Source organism: Homalodisca vitripennis, chromosome 1, assembly GCF_021130785.1.
Source record: "Homalodisca vitripennis isolate AUS2020 chromosome 1, UT_GWSS_2.1, whole genome shotgun sequence".
NCBI classification, from domain to species: Eukaryota; Metazoa; Arthropoda; class Insecta; order Hemiptera; family Cicadellidae; genus Homalodisca; species Homalodisca vitripennis.
In genome coordinates, this window is record NC_060207.1 from 205,546,073 (window position 1) to 205,552,924 (window position 6,852).

Consider the following 6,852-nt stretch of genomic DNA (forward strand, 5'->3'; position numbering starts at 1 on the left):
GAACATTGAAGATGAAGAGTGATACTGTTAACAAGAAGTGTTAAATGAGAGAAACTCTGACACCTCACTGGCCCTTTAATTATCCTTGTAAATTAGCTTCATAAGCGCAGAGGAGCTTGAAATCAGGCATAATTTATATGCATTTATCACTTAAACCAATAAGATACGTAAAGCATTATTCCTAAATATAGTGAATCTATTTTGGATTAAATTTAAATGTTTTTTTTTCTAATGTCTGATATGCCATTAAATTCACGGAAATGTTTTAAATAGTTATAAAACATTATAAATGGATACCCAATTTATTATATCACTGTAAGCGAAATAACATAGTTTACGTACACAATGAAAACAGATTTGCCACCATCGCTTTCCTCCTGACCATCCCTCACTATCCACCTCAGTCTTCTCTAAGAAGGACTTGAATGAGAAGGTGACGAACCGTTAATTTTCAAAGTTAGAACATGATAACAATTACAAGAGTTTCGACTGCGTAAGTCAATTTCCCAATACGTTCCAACTGTTTGCATAAGTGTGCCTTTAGTTTAGCTGCCGTCAGATTTCAAAAAGATTTACAAAAATGTCCAAAACAAAAAAAATTCGAACACGTTTTCCTAAAATTGTTAACTGATTTTACATTTTTTCAGATTTTCTTGATATTTTTCTGATTTTTCATAGCTGAGTTTAATTTAATTTTGCGAATCGTGACATTAAATCAAAAGAAAAACTAAATAGCATGCTATTATTTTGCTTAATTTTGCTGTCATGGCTTTTTAATAAAAATCTTGTGGTGGTTTTGCTTGCCTTCAGTGAAAATAGTAGATCTCATATGAATTATATAAATGCATTAACTGCGCAATAACTGATGCACGACGACATGGTTTAAAAAAAACACTGTTAGGTTATTAATAAAATATATAACATTTGAACATTGTTTAGCAAAACGTCAACGTTGGCAAGGGATCGTCATTAATTAAAACTAAAAACGTACGAATTGGTTGCACTGATAGTTTATTTAGGTTAAAATGTTCAATTCAACAAAAGTGTAATAGATTACAGATTAAAATTGCTAATCCACATTATAAGAACCTCCTCTTAAATTCTGTACTCGGAGGAAGTGTCCCCAAAAGTAAAAAAAAAAAATATTTCTTAAAATTCATTATTGACTTTGGATTAATGTGGTTTTAGAACCTTGATGGCTCTGAATACGGATGCTTAGAACAGTGTTTTGTAATTATAGTTGACGTTTCGAAAATTAATATCTGCCCTCTTCTTCAAGTATCAAACATATGCTGCACATAAGGGAAGCGTACAAAGAAGCTCCTTCCGACTATATGAGCTCCAGCATTGAATTATGTTTGCCCAAACCGGTGAACCTAAATTTGGTGTGTTTTCGCTTAAATGTGCTGTTATACACAAATTTAATGTATGTAAATTCTTAGTTTAAAGTGTAATTATTTCCTAATTTTGTAAGTGATCTAATGGAAATAGGGCTATATAAAAAGCACTATTGATGAGAACTCAAAATAAGTAACGCAATTTGTAACTTGTGAAATTTGAGTAAACTTTGTGAATAAAAAATCTATCATCAAATGGTCTATTTATATTTTGTTTTGCATTTAACAAAAGATATGTAATTTTGTTTTCATGACATTCTGCACAGAAAAGTTTACATGTAACACTGCAATGATAAAATTAAAAAAAGTAGTAAACGCCAAGTCAAATTGATGTATTTATCATTGTACCTCCCACGTACAAGAAAAAAGCTTTAAAGCGTAATTTGACACTTAAATAATGTACACGTGTATACAGCTCTACTTCTTTCTTTAATGAGAATAACATAGACATTTATAGTGTCGGATACAACAAAAAAGTTTTACGTTCAGCTAAAACTCTCTTTTGTATCTTTACATTATTTTGAACCTGCCCAATATTAAATTACGTGCTCTTTGCGTCTTTTTGTTTTGCTTTGGATTAAGATTGTTGTGTTATGCTTTAATTTTATGAACATTTTTATTATATTATAGTTTTGCTATCACCGATGGGTCCATCCATCAATATTTACAGAAGTAAAGTGTTAATCAACAGAATCAAACCATAAGATTAAACAGTATTGTAGCGATTTCAAATTTCTATAGATATCACATTATGAGTTTAAATTTTGTCTTGATGATGGAAGGATTGTGAAGGAAACAGGATTGTTCTTGACATTTTCCATAGTTCAGTGATACTAAAAATCAGTAATACCGCGTTTTCAATATCCTGAATCTAAGAAAAAATTTAAATGTTACCAGAGTGTTGTAACACGCATATGTCAGGAATCACAACCACCATGCGATCATGTTGTGTGTAAAATTCACTAAATCTAAAACATGCACTTAATAAAAGCCAAAATACAACACTAATTATTAAAGCTGAAGTACAAAATACAGGCCACAATAGATCTGCATTCGACGGCAATAGTAGGTGGTTTCCTTTACAATATGAGTAGTTGCATAACACCTAGTTATGGTATTTGTAAGTGTTCTATCCCAGGATAATGAGCATGATAGACCAAACCACTGAGAAGACTACTACATTATCCTTCCCGAGAGGTGGATGATGCATACTGTCATTAAGTCCCCACAAAACCAACCAGACAGTTCACGTCGTCTGACACTAAGGGATAATGGCGGGAAAAAACTAAATATTTTAGATGTCTGATGATTCGTAGTGATATTTAATTTATATTATATTAATTTTTAGTCTATTATATTTTGTATTGTATGTCTATTTGTAATATTCTGACGTATAACCTAATATAATAGTTGTAATCTAATGCAAAGAAGAATGATAAAAGTGGAATATTTTGCATTATTACACAGTATATGAATGTTCTACCTAAATGCTAAAAGGAAACACAGCTGCGGTTACAATACACGGCATAAAAGTGTGACAGTCTGCACTCTAGCTTTGTTTAATGGTTTAATGTTCTGGTAAATACTTCTACTTCTCTAACTTTTCTGCACTCACAAAAACTTTTATTAGAAAATACCATCAGTACATTACCCCTGAAATATAATTCCTACAAGCAACTGAATTCTTTATAAATTCCCAAGATATTATGAGAATTTGCTTTAATTCGTAGTTTTGGAACAGGGGTTAGTCAGATAGTGAAACGGAGACGTATTAGTTGGTTAAAAAAGACTTTCAAAAGTTATTAAAATCTGTTATTATAGTTGATGATTTTGAAATGTAAAATGTTTGTGTGTGTGTGTGTGTGTGTGTGTGTGTGTGTGTGTGTGTGTGTGTGTGTGTGTGTGCGTGTGTGTGTAAGTCGTGTAAGGGTTATAATTTGTTAAGATGGGTATGTTAAAATTACATACCCATATAAACAAATAGTTTTTTAAGTACAAGACTTTTTGATTATACAAATACAATAGGAAGATCATTATTAATGTAGCGATATCAGTTTTTAAAATTATTAAATCTATAAAATACTACTCATTACCGAAAATAAGGAGAACCAAGGAGATATTTCCATACCAAGAAAGATTACCGACTGTCTCATTACTAAAAGTTTCTTAATTAGTCAAGGAATTTTTTAATCCAACAATTATCATTCATCTGACTGTTGGAAATAAATCAATTATATAGTTAATAGCTAATTGAGGACATCCGACAAAGGGTTCTCTGTTATGAAAGGATCGGTATTTTAGACAGAATTAGGGCAGCATTTTGAGCATTTTTATAGAGCAGGGATCGTGTTTCTTATGTTCAAGTTACATTTGAGTACCGGTATATCAGGAGCGCAGCAGATTATGGAAAGAGATTTGGTAGCCAGAAACTTAGCAATAATTTAAACTCTAATATTTTTATACAAATATCAGGGATGACTGTTTTATAATCTTTCTTAGCAGCAGAAATAGAATAGGAGTAGGTTATAAGCTTAAAGAGTGGGATATTAAATTGGTAATACCTTATAAAATAACTAGCAGTATTTTTATAATAAAGAGCAACCTATAAACTAAAATAACTCCGACCAGTATATATACGAATATAACGTATGTAAATATAATTCCTAATGCGAAATATTGCACAAGTTTATAGTTTCAGTAAATTTATGGGAAATGTGTATAATAAGCAATATGGGTGATAAACTTAATTTGTAACGTCACTCAGTGTATTTAACATTATTTATACAAATTGTATTCTATAAATAACTGGCAATTATGGTTAATATTTAATATACTAAAACCTAATTAAACTGAAATTATTATCTTTTTAAATTGTATTTATATTCTTCGTTGAACAAAAACACAATCCAAGAGGGTTGCTCATGTTTGCAGGTGCACGAACAAGAAAAGCCATTTACGAGTGGGTCCAACTCAACGTGTCGTGTAATAAAGGCTGTTAACTTTTTGTGCCTACCTCGACTTGCATCTCTTATACATTCTACGCTGAACAAAAACACAATCCTCAAGGAATGCCAAGATTTGCAGCTGAGTGAATAAGACTATTTACGTCTAGGTTTAACTCAAAGGTAAGTGTAATGTGGGTTGCTATCTTTTTATGTATACCATTAGCTCTATTTTGAATATTTTATTCACAAGGAAATATAACTTGTGATCCATTACCTAGTATATCATCATTTTTATGAATTCTTACGCCTTTTTCCATAAAAGCTATCTCTAAGCAAGATATATATGACGCCAATATTTGTCAGTTAATATTTTTCATTAGTTCAACGGTTGCAAATGTGGAACACGGTTTTTAAGGTTATTAAGGATAAAGAGGTACAAAGCTAGTAATGCGTTCATGATCTTATGCGTTTAAATCAGATTAAAAGATCAGTTTTAGTAGAAAATGTCAGAAATGCTACTTGCCTAAACACTCAATGATGAGATACGTAAAGTCTTTACCATATGCAATTGATGATCTAAATAAAATGTTACTAAAACTCGTTATGTTTCATTTTATGGGTAATTGATATGAATATATCCAGATTATATCGATTTTCGAACTGTTTACATGCATTGACGTAAAGTAAAATAGTTATGTTTTTACAGACTAAAATTCAGCTATAAAGCTTGGTCTATGTAACGTAGTATTTCTTCACTGTTATTATAAATTATTTCTTTTATAAGTACCAGTATGAGGCTTAAAAATTTATATAAAATTAGGCAGGGGTACAGCACACAATATGTTGCGTAAAAACCTTGCTAGAATTGTACGCAACATTTTATGTCTCTAGCTACAAGTGTTGTCATATCTTAAGTACATTTACATATTTAATTATTCTACGATATTTTAATTATCATCATAGTTAACTATAATACAATGTATAAATATTCACCAACACTCAGTGGCATCAAACGGATTGGAATGCGCAATCATCTAACACAATATTACCTAATTGGAACTAAAGCTTGCATGCACAGTTTAAAGTCTATAGGTCAATTCATTTTCGAGATATATTACGAACAGGGAAACATACAGAATTTAGATTATTCCAGTCCCTTCAGCCTTTTGCTAATGTTCAGCCACAAATTACGGAATAAGGTAAACAAAATATATAAATAATATAACGTAGTTTTGGAGGGGAGTGGCATTTTTGTGATGAACGCTTTATGAAACAACATCATTAATAATTCTTATCTCGTTTGTTGACAAAAGAACAATAGAGGTTTCGTTATTTTGTTTAACTTTTAGTTACATCCTAACACAAAAACTTTTTATAGTTTATTACACCCTATATAAACTATAAAAAACTAGATGTAGCGTATTCAACTGCACAGAAGTAATAATACATTTTTTAATATTATGAGATAACTTTTATCTTCTGAAGTGGTTAAATATATAATGCTTGTTTTGAGGCTTTTGTAAACATTCCATGAATCAAAATATTAAAAGCTACTGAAAAGAACGGTATCTTTTTAAGAACCGAACTCAGAGATTTGGGTTTGATTAAAGAACAGTGAGTCTTTCAATCTTGTACTTTCACCCACTGTTGTTTACAACAATCTGCTCTTTCACTTTGATCAGCAAAATATTTTGCTATGGCAGCTACAATATCTTCAAGTGGAAATAAGTAATTCTGAAAAATCCAGACCTATAATCATTTAACTTGACTATACTTAAAAATACGATATATTAAAACTAACACTTTTATTACTATATATTGTTAAAATGTTTAACAGTATTTTATGAAAATGTTCACAAGTTTACAAAATGATTTAATTTTATAGATTTAGTTTAAAAGGGGGAAATGTCTTCCTAAACTCAGACTATTGCTTGATGAAAATGGAGTTTCATACTCTTATAAAACTTTCCATTCACTATCTGTTGAACTGTGAAATGGAAAGTAAGTACTTTCAATATCGATATATTGAGATTCCTTTAAATAAGAAACCTTTTTAACTCTTATAACATACGAAACATATTATGGTTACTTAATAATAAACTTTATTTGATGCATTACAAATACGAAACATTTGCATAAAATGTACTTTGAACTAGTGATAAATAGTATCTACTGCACAAAATAAATACAACTTCTGTGATTGTTTGCGGTTTTCTGTGATTTAATTTTATAGTTCCTTTAATCTGAAACACATTTAGTAAACGGTTCATATTACGTTTATTTACATTTACTCAACAATTACCTACTATGTTTTCAAATCAAGTTAAATCATTCACTTTTGTAAGAACTTGGTTAAAGCCATTTACCGTATATAAGTCCATTGTTTGCCGTAAAATATAAATTTGTCTTTTTGAGGACAGAAAATAAAATCAGGAATTGAAGCAGGCTGCGTTTGACACATCGATTGGGCAACTTCTTCAATACAAACTTGTAATTGGGTTCTTTGGTGC